The 14,271-nt window shown below is 50.2% G+C and overlaps 1 pseudogene; it reads right to left on the bottom strand.

Moving 5' to 3' along the window:
* Window positions 1-1,034: 1,034 nt before the first annotated feature.
* On the bottom strand, window positions 1,035-2,524 carry LOC139227982 (sorting nexin-18-like; annotated as a pseudogene).
* Window positions 2,525-14,271: the final 11,747 nt, after the last annotated feature.

Raw genomic sequence — 14,271 nt, 5'->3', positions numbered from 1 at the left:
AATATCGGGAACATTCTTCCCGCATCTAACCTGTCCAGTCCCATCAGAATCTTATACGTTTCTTTGAGATCCCCTCTCATCCTTCTAAACTCCAGTGAATAAAGGTCCAGTTGATCCGGTCTCTCCTCATATGACAGTCCAGCCATCCCTGGAATCAGTCTGGTGAACCTTCGCTGCACTCCCTCAATAGCAAGAACGTCCTTCCTCAGATTAGGAGACCAAAACTGAACACAATATTCCAGTTGAGGCCTCACTAAGGCCCTGTACAACTGCATTAAGACCTCCCTGCTCCTGTATTCAAATCCCCTAGCTATGAAGGCCAACATACCATTTGCCTTCTTCACCACCTGCTGTACCTGCATGCCCATGTTCAGTGACTGATGAACCATGACACCCAGGTCTCGTTTCACCTCCCATTTCCTAATCTGTCGGCATTCAGATAATATTCTGCCTTCGTGTTTTTGCCCCCAAAGTGGATAACCTCACATTTATCCACATTATACTGCATCTGCCATGCATTTGCCCACTCGCCTAACCTGTCCAAGTCACCCTGCAGCCTCTTAGCATCCCCCTCACAGCTCACACCACCACCCAGTTTAGTGTCATCTGCAAACTTGGAGATATTACACTCAATTCCTTCATCTAAATCATTAATATATATTGTAAAGAGCTGGGGTCCCAGCACTTAGCCCTGCGGCACTCCACTAGTCACTGCCTGCCATTCTGAAAAGGACCCGTTTATCCCGACTCTCTGCTTCCTGTCTGCCAACCAGTTCTCTATCCACGTCAGTACATTACCCCCAATACCATGTGCTTTAATTTTGCACACCAATCTCTTGTGTGGGACCTTGTCAAAAGCCTTTTGAAAGTCCAAATACACCACATCCACTGGTTCCCCCTTGTCCACTCTACTCGTTACAATCCTCAAAAAATTCCAGAAGATCAGCTTGGTAGAAAGATGGTGGGAAAACTAACAGCTAGTTTAGCACAGTGTGTCGGTAACATCATTGCAGGATAGTGTATGTGTGAGTACGTCATTGATTGAATAAAGCGTTGTGCTTGGAATTTGAACACCTGCCCGATGAAGGCTTTTTGGTTGTAAAAGTTTGAAAGACAAAGAAGTTATTAAAGTGCAGCTCCGTTTTACACAGAAATGCAGACAGATAACGTTGTGAGGACAGACCAGTGGCGTAACTACACCAATGCAGCCATTGCAGTGGCACTGGGGCCCTCGCGAACTCGTTGGCAGTGTGGCTCAGCTGGAAAATGCTGTCATCCATCCTCGGTGAAAGTTTTGAACCTGTCGACCCTGCTCTCCACCTCCTGCAGGCCGAGGGGGCTCTGCGGGGAGCTGAGCATCAGGAAGAAGTTGCCCCCCACCATGTCATCCTTCTCAGCTTTCCTCTTGCACTGATTCCAAGCCTTCTCATCGTTGCACGTGAGGAAGTGCTGGAAGGTGTCTCAGCGGGCCAGCACTGGGTGGCTCGTCCACAGGGTCAGCCCTTTCTTCCGCTTGGAGATGAAGTCCTGCTCGAAATGGCCGGTGGCTTGCTTCTCGGGGATGTGGGGCACCGAGATGACGGGGAACTTCTCCACCAGCCGGTTGTACAGCCAGTCGAAGTGCTTGTAGCACAGGTTGACCGGGCACTGGATGTGGCTGGGCACCAGGTGGTACGAGATGTAGCTCTTGGTGCCCTTGAACTTGGTCTGCTTGGTGGGCTGGTCGATGGAGCAGGTCAACGGGTCAGGGTTCTCCTGTCACTCGGGGCCGAGCATTCCAGCCGCCACGCTGATCTTGTCGCTGTCCTTGATGAAGCCGGCCGCCTCGCCCAGGATGAACGCCTCGTCGCCCAACTTGGCGAAGGTGGAGAAGCGGTTGAGGTTCCTGCTGACTGTGGCCATGCTCTTGGAGGAGGAGGCAGCGGCCGAGGAGAAGGAACCAACACCTCGACATTCCGACTGCCGGCCCCATGCTCACTCGATAACAGCCCGCACCGTCGAACTCCGAGAACCCGCTGCCACCGCTGCCTCCCCCGCAGCCCCCGGCAGCAGCTCGACCGTCACCGTCGAGTTGTCCTCCCAGTCGTCGCCGCTGCTGCCCGACGCCTGGTGCTGCAGCCCTGTGAGGACCAGCCCCCCGAGGCCGCCTCCGCCCGTTTGGGTGAGAGGCTGAGGGCAGAATGTGCTGGCGGCAGGGCAGGCCGGCAGGGGGAAGCCGCTGGGGGGCTGAGGCTGAGGCCGTGCCGGGCTGTCGTAGTCGCCGGTCAGCACTTTGGCATAGCGGGAGGCTGGGGGCTCAGTGGCACCGGCACCGACATGGGGCGCAGCATCGCCCCCGCTCCCGGCCCGCAGGATCTGCGCGTAGGAGGCCGGGAAGAGACCCCCTGACTGTGGCTGTTGGCGCCCTCCAGCCAGCCCTCGCTGTCGAGCTCGCTGTACACGGTCAGTACTCCGCCCCCCTCACCAAGATCTTGCCCACATTCTTGCTCTGGAAATCGTACAGAGCCCGAGCCTGGAGCGCCATTGTCCCGCCATCTGCACCCAGCTCAGCTCCGCTCCCAGACCCCGCGGTAACCCCCCACCCCGTAAACCCTCCCTCACACCAGCTCCCCCAGACCTAATATTCCAGGTCCCGACCTACATGTTGAAGGGTGGAAGATGCCTGTGTGTGGATTTTTTTAACGTGGGGTGACCGTTGTACACCAGCCACCACACGGATTTGTCAGAGCTAGGTCTTGGTCCAGAGCAAGGATTAACCAGGACGACTGGAGCCCGGCTCTGCTGCACGGGCCTAGTGCGCACACATGTCGCAGTGTGGGCTGGCCTGTGCTGCCCCTGAGCCCTCGCCTCTACTGGCCCTGAACTCACGCCTCTCCTGGTCCCTGATCACGTCCCTCTATAATCTCTCACCGCTCCTTCGCCCCGACCTCGCCGCTCCTGCTGTACCTACCCATGCTCCAATCATCGACCTGAACCTTGATGACGTCCCTTGTCGCTGCCGTCGCCCTCCTGCACCAGCTCGCGCCGTACCTTGCCGTGGTACACCGCCACACTGTACATGGCCGCCGCTCGCCGCTCCTTTTATGGCCCCGACATGCCGCTGATGGTCTCTCACAAGTCGGGATCGCCATGCTGTCCAGTGGCCGCCGTTCGCCGATCTTTCAATCATCAGCCTCCTGCTCATTCCAGCTCTTAAAAGGGATGTCGTTCCAGGCAGCGCCTGCTCATTTTCAGCATTGCTGGACTTCACTGAGAGCTGGAAGGAAGTTCTGAGATGTCTCCTCTAAATCCTCTTAGAAAGGCAACTGGGTTCAACGACCTGGCATTGGAGACATTGTTGGGGCAGTGGAGAGAAGGAGGGAGGCATTGTTCCCTCCATCTGGGAGAAGGCCGACCAATGCCACAGGTTTTGAGGGCCATGTGGGTAGAGGTGAGTACATGTTTGCACAACTCTTGTATTCCAGCCTCCAGCCTCTGAGCCTCTGTCTGTGCACATTCTGCAAACCAGCACTGAACCCAACAGGCAACCACCGACCATCTGTACCCACTCACAGTCACAACCTCATTTCACATCTTGCCTACATTCGCAGCTATTCAACCACGGCAGGCATATCTTCCACATACATAACTGGAATCTAACACAGCTTCCTGTCTTTTGCAGGCCAGGGTGACACACAACAGGATGGAGCAGCAGTGGACTGGAGAGGGGGAGCTGAACTGTGCCAGCTGACTGACCCGGAGGAGCGAGTGCTGCGGCTTATTGGCCCGCAGGGGGTGGACAACGTGGCCGGCGGAGCCATCGAGCCTGCCGGGGGCAACAACGGTATCTTTATCCCCCCTTCTCATCCCACTTCCCCGTTAAACAAGGTCTAACAAGGAAAGGGAATACACATTAAATGGTAGGACACTGAAAAGTGAGAGGAACAGAGGGACCTTGGAGTGCATGTCCACAGATCCCTGAAGGTAGCAGGCCAGGTAGATGTGGTTTAGAAGGCATACGGAATATTGCCTTTATTAGCCTTGGCATAAAATACAAAAGCAGGAAGGTTAGGCTTGAACTGTATAAAACACTGGTTAGGCCACAGCTAGAGTACTGCGTGCAGATCTGGTCACCGCATTACAGGAATGATGCGATTGCACTGGAAAGGGTGCAGAGGAGATTTACGAGGATGTTGCCTGGACTGGAGAATTTTGGCTATGAGGAAAGATTGGATAGGCTGGGGTTGTTTTCTTTGGAGCAGAGGAGGCTGAGGGGAGACCTTCCTTATTGAGGTGTATAAAAATATGAGGGGCCTAGATAGAGTGGATAAGAAGGATCTGTTTCCCTTAGCAGTGGGTCAACAACCAGGGGACATAGATTTAAAGTAATTGGGGGGAGGTTTAGAGGGGATTTGAGGGGAAATGTCTTCACGCAGAGGGTGGTGGGGGTCTGGAACTCACTGCCTGAAAGGGTGGTAGAGGCAGAAACCCTCACCACATTTAAAAAGTACTTGGATGTGCACTTAAAGTGCCGTAACCTACAGGTCTACGGATCGAGAGCTGGAAAGTGGGATTACGCTGGATAGCTCTTTGTCAGCCGGCGCGGACACGATGGGCCAAATGGCCTCCTTCCGTGCTGTAAATTTCTACGATTAACCACAAGGTTTTCTCACTTTCCAGCTTCTGATACTGTCTGCATTCCTTGCTCCGTTCCTGCCCCCTGCCCTCACTACAACGCGAGTCTTGTGCCATTTATGCTTCAGATGATCATCAGGCAGATGAGCAGCCTGTCCCTGAGCCTCCCAGTGAGGGTGAGGCGGGAGAAGAGGAGGAAGAGCCAAGCACCGTGTCACTGCATCTCTCACCCGCAGGCAGCAGCTCAGAGACTGGCACTACGCGATCGTTAGAGGCAAGTTTAGTCGCTGGGTCTGCACTGGGTGATGCACGGGGCCTAGCCGGCTGCAGTAAGGCCAGGGGGAAAGGGTAGCTCAGGAGCCCGCTCCCCGGAGAGCGGGTTCTGCTGCACAGGACTCGGGTGAGGACCTCGATGGGGAGGCATTCACAAGAAGGGTGATGGCCATGCACTTGGAGATGATAGGTGCAATGGCAAGGGTGCCCGAGAGCCTGTCGCCAATGGTACAGAGCATGGAGGAGTCCACCTCCAGCATTGCACAGAGCTCTGCGCACACCATGGAGCTCATCATTGCCAGTCTGCAGGCGATGGTGGTCTCCCAGAGAGACCGTGGGGACCCAGACCTCATGACTCATGTCATGGGCGATGTGGCAGCTTCCATTGCCGCACAGGCGGAAGCAACGCAATGTCTTAGTGCTGTAATGTAGACAATTGTTGGTGGCATCAAGTCTCGGACTGTTCTCATGCAGTCTCAGCTGGATGCCCCGTGAGCTCTGACTGCTGCCATCGCCCTGGGCTCACCACAGTCCACCGGGGATCTCACGGTGTCGCAGCAGGCCACCAATCTGTGGGGATGCTGAGGTGCTGCCCCGGGGAGTGGCACTGTGTCAGTGGAGCTGGACCCTGCTGTCCTCTCTCAGGATGGCAGCATTCCTGATCCCACCACTGCTACTCCACCATTGCACTTGTCGCTGCCTGTCACCCAGCCAGCCCAGACTGCCGCCGCCCAGCCTGAGGTGGTGCAGTCTGCAGCCGGGCCGTCCAGGCCCAGAGCTGGGCGAGGGTGTCCTGCCAGGCCAGCTGTATCTCTGGCACCAACATACAGCAGCCTTCCACCAGCCGTGCTGCAGCCACTGGGGACACACTGAGGGGGGTTGTTAGGATAGGTCAACGAAAGAGGGGATATAAGGTACTGCACAAGGGTGATGAATAAATACATATTTATACATTGTATTGTTGGTTTAGAAATGTTGAGTGGAATGTTTAATGTTTGCTGTTGTCTCTCATTTCAGTTTTGGGGTTTTGGTATGGAATGGCCAATTGATGTGGTGATGGGGATGTCCACAGCAACCGGAAAGTGGGATGGAAATCCGTGGGATCGAGCTCTGATGAGATGGTCGCGGACCTCCCTTGCAGGATCGCGATAGAGTCGCTGCCTCCTCCACTGCAGCTGCTGCTCCTCCTCCTCCTTCTCCTCCTCCTCCTGCTCCTCCTGCTCCCCCTCCTCCTGAGGTGGTGTGACTATGCCGGGTGTCAATGGCTGTGCCCATATGATGGCCACGTTGTGCGGAAGCAGCAGATGACGATGAAAAGGGAAACCCTCGGCTGGGTACTGGAGGACTCCTCCCGAACGGTCAATGCAATGGAACCGTTGCTTGAGGACTCTGATGGTCTGCTCAATGATGTTCCTGTGGCAGCATGGCTCTCATTGTACGAGTGCTGGGCAGGAGTGTTGCGGATGCGGAGGGGAGTCATGAATCGGGTGGAGAGCGGAGAGCCCTTGTCTCCCAGCAGCCAGCTGTGAGCTTGATGTGGTGGCTGGAACAGAGCTGGCACACCGGTCTGGCACAGGACGAAGGCAACGTGGCTGCTGCCAGGATAGCGGGCATTGGCTGTGATGTGTGTTACCGGCAGGAGCAGGGTGTTACTGGCAGGAGCAGAGTGTTACTGGCAGGAGCGGGGCGGGAAGGGCAGGAGTGGGGCAGGAAGGGCAGGAGTGGGAAGGTAAGGGCAGGAGCGGGGCGGGAAGGGCAGGAGCGGGGCGGGAATGGCAGGAGCGGGCCGGGAAGGGCAGGAGCGGGGCAGTACCTGATAGCGCCCGGGGACCTAATTGGAGGATCAGATGCGGCGAATTTTGGCCCCTAACAAGTGCATTTGCAATGCAATACCTGATAGGGTGGTAGAAACAGATTCAATAGTCGCCTTCAAAAAAATGGGATTGGATAAACGTTGCAGCGATATGGGGAAAGAGCAGACGAGTGGGACAACCTCCCATTCCCCATTAACCAGTGTCCAATTTCCCCATTAACCAGTGTCCCATTCCACATTAAACCAGTGTTCCATTTCCCCATTAACCAGTGTTCCATTCCCCATTAACCAGTGTCCCATTTCCCAGTAACCAGTGTCCCATTCCCCATTAACCAGTGTTCCATTCCCCATTCACCAGTGTCCCATTCCCCATTAACCTCTGTCCCATTCCCCATTAACTAGCATCCCATTCCCCATTAACCTCTGTCCCATTCCCCATTAACTAGTATCCCATTCCCCATTAACCAGTGTCCCATTTCCCCATTAACCAGTGTCCAATTTCCCCATTAACTAGTGTCCCATTTCCCCATTAACCAGTGTCAATTCCCCATTAACCAGTGTCCCATTCCCCATTAACCAGTGTCCCTTTTCCCATTAACCAGTGTCCCATTTCCCCATTAACCAGTGCCCTTTCCCCATTAACCTCTGTCCCTTTCCCCATTAACCAGTGTGCCTTTCTCCATTAACCAGTGTGCCTTTCCCCATTAACCAGTATCCCATTCCCCATTAACCAGTGCCCTATTCCCTCATACACTCTGTCCCATTCCCTGGCCGACTATTGCTGCCCCTGTCTCCACATTGCCTGCACTAAGATGGGCGAAGTGTCAGTGTTTGTGTTCTCTGTGAGCCTGGAAATACTTTACCTCCATCGCCTGTTATCAGTTCCTAAAACCCGATGGGATCTCACAGACCGGCACCCTGATCGGGGTCCCGGGATTCCTCGGATTGGGCCCCAGGGTGATGTACAGGGTCTGCTGCAGTCTCTAACCCTCCCGTACACTTCACAGATGTGACGAGCAGTCGGTGTGAGAACGGAGACACAGAGTGTGATCGAGATCATCCTGCAAACACAAGTACCCAGAACTGCACAGGTAAGGACACACGGCCTCACAGTGTGAAGAGTGAAGCCTGTGGAAAGGGGGGAACCTGGGGCTGGATACTCCTCAGTTATCCCCCCAGTTATGGGGGTGCAGAGTAAAATGCAACAGTAATCCACATGACCTACACCAGTCTATACACCAGTCTATACACCGGTCTATACATCGGTCTATACATCGGTCTATATACCAGTCTATTCACTCGTCTACACACCAGTCTATACATCGGTCTATATATCAGTCTATACACCGGTCTATACACCAGTCTATACACTTGTCGATACATCTGTCTATACACTAGTCTATACACCAGTCTATACATCGGTCTATACACCGGTCTATACACCAGTCTATACACCAGTTTATACACTAGTCTATACACCAGTCTATACATCTGTCTATACACCAGTCTATACACCAATCTATATGCCAGGCTATATGCCAGTCTATACACCAGTCTACAGGGGAAGTGTTTGCTAGTGCTGTTGGGATGGCAGGGGGATGGGAACCTATGCAGGGAGACAGAGGGAAGTAGAATGGGGGCAGAAGCAAAAGATAGAAAGAAGGAAAGTAAAAGTGGAGGGCAGAGAAACCTAAGGCAAAAAGCAAAAAGGGCCACATTACAGCAAAATTCTAAAGGGGGGAAAGTGTGTTAGAAAGACAAGCCTGAAGACTCTGTGCCTCAATGCGAGGATTATTCGGAATATGGTGGACGAATTAACTGCGCAGATAGCAGTTAACGGGTATTATGTAATTGGCATCACGGAAACATGGCTCCAGGGTGACCAAGGCTGGGAACTCAACATCCAGGGGTATTCAACATTTAGGAAGGATAGACAGAAAGGAAAAGGAGGCGGGGTGGCATTGCTAGTTAAAGAGGAAATTAATGCTATAGTAAGAAAGGACATTAGCCTGGATGATGTGGAATCGGTATGGGTGGAGCTACGGAATACCAAAGGGCAGAAAACACTAATGGGAGTTGTGTAGTAGTGAGGTTGGGGACAACATCAAACAAGAAATTAGGAATGCATGCAATAAAGGTACAGCAGTTATCATGGGTGACTTTAATTTACATATTGATTGGGCTAACCAAACTGGTACCAATGCGATGGAGGAGGATTTCCTGGAGTGTATTAGAGATGGTTTTCTAGACCAATAAGTCAAGGAACCAATTAGGGAGCTGGCCATCCTAGACTGAGTGATGTGTAATGAGAAAGGACTAATTAGCAATCTTGTTGTGCGAGGCCCCTTGGGGAAGAGTGACCATAACATGGTAGAATTCTTTATTAAGATGGAGAGTGACACAGTTAATTCAGAAACTAAGGTCCTGAACTTAACGAAAGGGAGCTTTGATGTTTTGAGGCGTGAATTGGCTAGAATAGACTGGCAAATGATACTTAAAGGGTTGATGGTGGATAGGCAATGGCAAACATTTAAGGATTATATGGATGAACTTCAGCAATTGTACATCCCTGTCTGGAGTAAAAATAAAACGGCTCAACCGTGGCTAACAAAGGAAATTAAGGATAGTGTTAAATCCAAGGAAGAGGCATATAAATTGGCCAGAAAAAGCAGCAAACCTGAGGACTGGGAGAAATTTAGAATTCAGCAGAGGAGGACGAAGGGTTTAATTAAGAGGGGGAAAATAGAGTACGAGAAGAAGCTTGCCTGGAACATAAAAACTGACTGCAAAAGCTTCTATAGATATGTGAAGAGAAAAAGATTAGTGAAGACAAACGGATTGCAGTTGGATTCAGGTGAATTTATAATGGGGAACAAAGAAATGGCAGACCAATTGAACAAATACTTTGGTTCTATCTTCACGAAGGAAGACACAAATAACCTTCCGGAAGTACTAGGCGACCGAGGGTCTAGTGAGAAGGAGGAACTGAAGGATATCCTTATCAGGCGGGAAATTATGTTAGGGAAATTGATGGGATTAAAGGCCGATAAATCCCTGGGACCTGATAGTCTGCATCCCAGAGTACTTAAGGAAGTGGCCCTAGAAATAGTGGATGCCTTGGTGATCATTTTCCAACAGTCTATCAACTCTGAGTCAGTTCCTATGGACTGGAGGGTAGCTAATGTAACACCACTTTTTAAAAAGAGAGGGAGAGAAAAAGCGGGTAATTATAGACCGGTTAGCCTGACATCAGTAGTGAGGAAAATGTTGGAATCAATTATTAAGGATGATATAGCAGTGCATTTGGAAAGCAGCGACAGGATCGGTCCAAATCAGCATGGATTTATGAAGGGGAAATCATGCTTGACAAATCTTCTGGAATTTTTTGAGGATGTAACTAGTAGAGAACCAGTGGATGTGGTGTATTTGGACTTTCAAAAGGCTTTTGACAAAGTCCCACACAAGAGATTGGTGTGCAAGATCAAAGCACATGGTATTGGGGATAATATACTGATGTGGATAGAGAACTGGTTGGCAGACAGGAAGCAGAGAGTTGGGATAAACGGGTCCTTTTCAGAATGGCAGGCAGTGACTAGTGGAGTGCCGCAGGGCTCAGTGCTGGGACCCCAGCTCTTTACAATATACATTAACGATTTGGATAAAGGAATTGAGTGTAATATCTCCAAGTTTGTAGAGGACACTAAACTGGGTGGTGGTGTGAGCTGTGAGGGGGACGCTAAGAAGCTGCAGGGTGACTTGGACACGTTAGGTGAGTGGACAAATGCGTGGCAGATGCAGTATAATGTGGATAAATGTGAGGTTATCCACTTTGGGGGCAAAAACGCAAAGACAGAATATTATCTGAATGGCAGCAGATTAGGAAAAGGGGAGGTGCAGCGAGACCTGGGTGTCATGGTTCATCAGTCATTGAAAGTTGACATGCAGGTACAGCAGGCGGTGAAGAAGGCAAATGGTATGTTGGCCTTCATAGCTAGGAGATTTGAGTATAGGAGCAGGGAGGTCTTACTGCAGTTGTACAGGGCCTTGGTGAGGCCTCACCTGAAATATTGTGTTCAATTTTAGTCTCCTAATCTGAGGAAGGATGTTCTTGCTATTGAGGAAGTGCAGTGAAGGTTCACCAGACTGATTCCCGGGATAGCTGGACTGACATATGAGGAGAGACTGGATCAACTGGGCCTTTATACATTGGAGTTTAGAAGGATGAGAGGGCATTTCATAGAAACATATAAGATTCTGATGGGACGGGACAGGTTCGATGCAGGTAGAATGTTCCCGATGTTGGGGATGTCCAGAACCAGGTTACACAGTCTTAGGATAAGGGGTAGGCCATTTAGGACTGAGATGAGGAGAAACTTTGTCTCTCAGAGAGTTGTTGACCTGTGGAATTCCCTGCCGTAGAGAGTTGTTGATGCCAGTTAATTGTATGTATTCAAGAGGGAGTTAGATATGGCCCTTACGGCTAAGGGGATCAAAGGGTATGGAGAGAAAGCAGGAAAGGGGTACTGAGGGAATGATCAGCCATGATCTTATTAAATGGTGGTGCAGGCTCGAAGGGCCGAATGGCCTACTGCTGCACCTATTTTCTATGTTTCTATGTTTCTATACACCAGTCTACACACAAGTCTATACACCAGTCGATACGTCAGTCTATACACCAGTCGATATGCCAGTCTATACACCAGTCTATATGTCAGTCTATACACCAGTCTACACACCAGTCTATGCACCAGTTTATACACCAGTCTATGCACCAGTCATAGAAACATAGAAACATAGAAAATAGGTGCAGGAGTAGGCCATTTGGCCCTTCGAGCCTGCACCACCATTCAATGAGTTCATGGCTGAACATGCAACTTCAGTACCCCATTCCTGCTTTCTCGTCATACCCCTTGATCCCCCTAGTAGTAAGGACTATATCTAACTCCTTTTTGTGAATTGACCTCAACAACTTTCTGTGGTAGAGAATTCCACAGGTTCACCACTCTCTGGGTGAAGATGTTTCTCCTCATCTCAGTCCTAAATGGCTTACCCCTTATCCTTAGACTGTGACCGCTGGTTCTGGACTTCCCCAACCTTGGGAACATTCTTCCTGCATCTAACCTGTCCAATCCCGTCAGAATTTTAAACGTTTCTATGAGATCCCCTCTCATTCTTCTGAACTCCAGTGAATACAAGCCCAGTTGATCCAGTCTTTCTTGATAGGTCAGTCCCGCCATCCCGGGAATCAGTCTGGTGAACCTTCGCTGCACTCCCTCAATAGCAAGAATGTCCTTCTTCAAGTTAGGAGACCAAAACTGTACACAATACTCCAGGTGTGGCCTCACCAAGGCCCTGTACAACTGTAGCAATACCTCCCTGCCCCTGTACTCAAATCCCCTCGCTATGAAGGCCAACATGTCATTTGCTTTCTTAACCGCCTGCTGCACCTGCATGCCAATTTTCAATGACTGATGTACCATGACACCCAGGTCTCGTTGCACCTCCCCTTTTCCTAATCTGTCATCATTCAGATAATAGTCTGTCTCTCTGTTTTTACCACCAAAGTGGATAACCTCACATTTATCCACATTATACTTCATCTGCCATGCATTTTCCCACTCACCTAACCTATCCAAGTCACTCTGCAGCCTCATAGCATCCTCCTCGCAGCTCACACTGCCACCCAACTTAGTGTAATCTGCAAATTTGGAGATACTACATTTAATCCCCTCGTCCAAATCATTAATGTACAATGTAAACAGCTGGGGCCCCAGCACAGAACCTTGCGGTACCCCACTAGTCACTGCCTGCCATTCTGAAAAGTACCCATTTACGCCTACTCTTTGCTTCCTGTCTGACAACCAGTTCTCAATCCATGTCAGCACACTAGCCCCAATCCCATGTGCTTTAACTTTGCACATTAATCTCTTGTGTGGGACCTTGTCGAAAGTCTTCTGAATATATCACATCAACTGGTTCTCCCTTGTCCACTCTACTGGAAACATTCTCAAAAAATTCCAGAAGATTTGTCAAGCATGATTTCCCTTTCACAAATCCATGCTGACTTGGACCTATCATGTCACCTCTTTCCAAATGCGCTGCTGTGACATCCTTAATAATTGATTCCATCATTTTACCCACTACTGATGTCAGGCTGACCGGTCTATAATTCCCTGTTTTCTCTCTCCCTCCTTTTTTAAAAAGTGGGGTTACATTGGCTACCCTCCACTCGATAGGAACTGATCCAGAGTCTATGGAATGTTGGAAAATGACTGTCAATGTATCTGCTATTTCCACGGCCACCTCCTTAAGTACTCTGGGATGCAGTCCATCAGGCCTTGGGGATTTATTGGCCTTCAATCCCATCAATTTCCCCAACACAATTTCCCGACTAATAAGGATTTCCCTCAGTTCCTCCTTCTTACTAGACCCTCTGACCCCTTTTATATCCGGAAGGTTGTTTGTGTCCTCCTTAGTGAATACCGAACCAAAGTACTTGTTCAATTGGTCTGCCATTTCTTTGTTCCCCATTATGACTTCTCCTGATTCTGACTGCAAGGGACCTACGTTTGTCTTTACTAACCTTTTTCTCTTTACATATCTATAGAAACTTTTGCAGTCCGTCTTAATGTTCCCTGCAAGCTTCCTCTCGTACCCTATTTTCCCTGCTCTAATCAAAACCTTTGTCCTCCTCTGCTGAGTTCTAAATTTCTCCCAGTCCCCAGGTTCACTGCTATTTCTGGCCAATTTGTATGCCACTTATTTGGCTTTAATATGATCCCTGATTTCCCTTGATAGCCACGGTTGAACCATCTTCCCTTTTTTATTTTTACGCCAGACAGGGATGTACAATTGTTGTAGTTCATCCATGCAGTCTCTAAATGTCTGCCATTGCCCATCCACTGTCAACACCTTAAGTATCATTCGCCAATCTATCCTAACCAATTCACGCCTCATACCTTCAAAGTTACCCTTCTTTCAGTTCTGGACCATGGTCTCTGAAATGACTGTTTCATTCTCCATCCTAATGTAGAATTCCACCATATTATGGTCACTCTGCCCCAAGGGGCCTCGCACAACGAGATTGCTAATTAATCCTCTCTCATTACACAGCACCCAGTCCAAGATGGCCTCCCCCCTAATTGGTTCCTCGACATATTGGTCTAGAAAACCATCCCTTATGCACTCCAGGAAATCCTCCTCCACCGTATTGCTTCCAGTTTGGTTAGCCCAATCTACCGGTATATGCATATTAAAGTCACCCATGATAACTGCTGCACCTTTATTGCATGCACCCCTAATTTCCTGTTTGATGTCTTCCCCAACATCACTACTACTGTTTGGAGGTCTGTACACAACTCCCACTAACGTTTTTTGCCCTTTGGTGTTCTGCAGCTCTACCCATATAGATTCCACATCATCCAAGCTAATGTCCTTCCTAACTATTGCATTAATCTCCTATTTAACCAGCAATGCTACCCTACCTTCTTTTCCTTTTATTCTATCCTTCCTGAATGTTGAATACCCCTGGATGTTGAGTTCCCAGCCCTGATCATCCTGGAGCCACGTCT

This window comes from Pristiophorus japonicus, chromosome 17 (assembly GCF_044704955.1).
Source record: "Pristiophorus japonicus isolate sPriJap1 chromosome 17, sPriJap1.hap1, whole genome shotgun sequence".
Taxonomy (NCBI): Eukaryota; Metazoa; Chordata; class Chondrichthyes; family Pristiophoridae; genus Pristiophorus; species Pristiophorus japonicus.
This window is presented reverse-complemented; position numbering and strand designations above follow the sequence as displayed.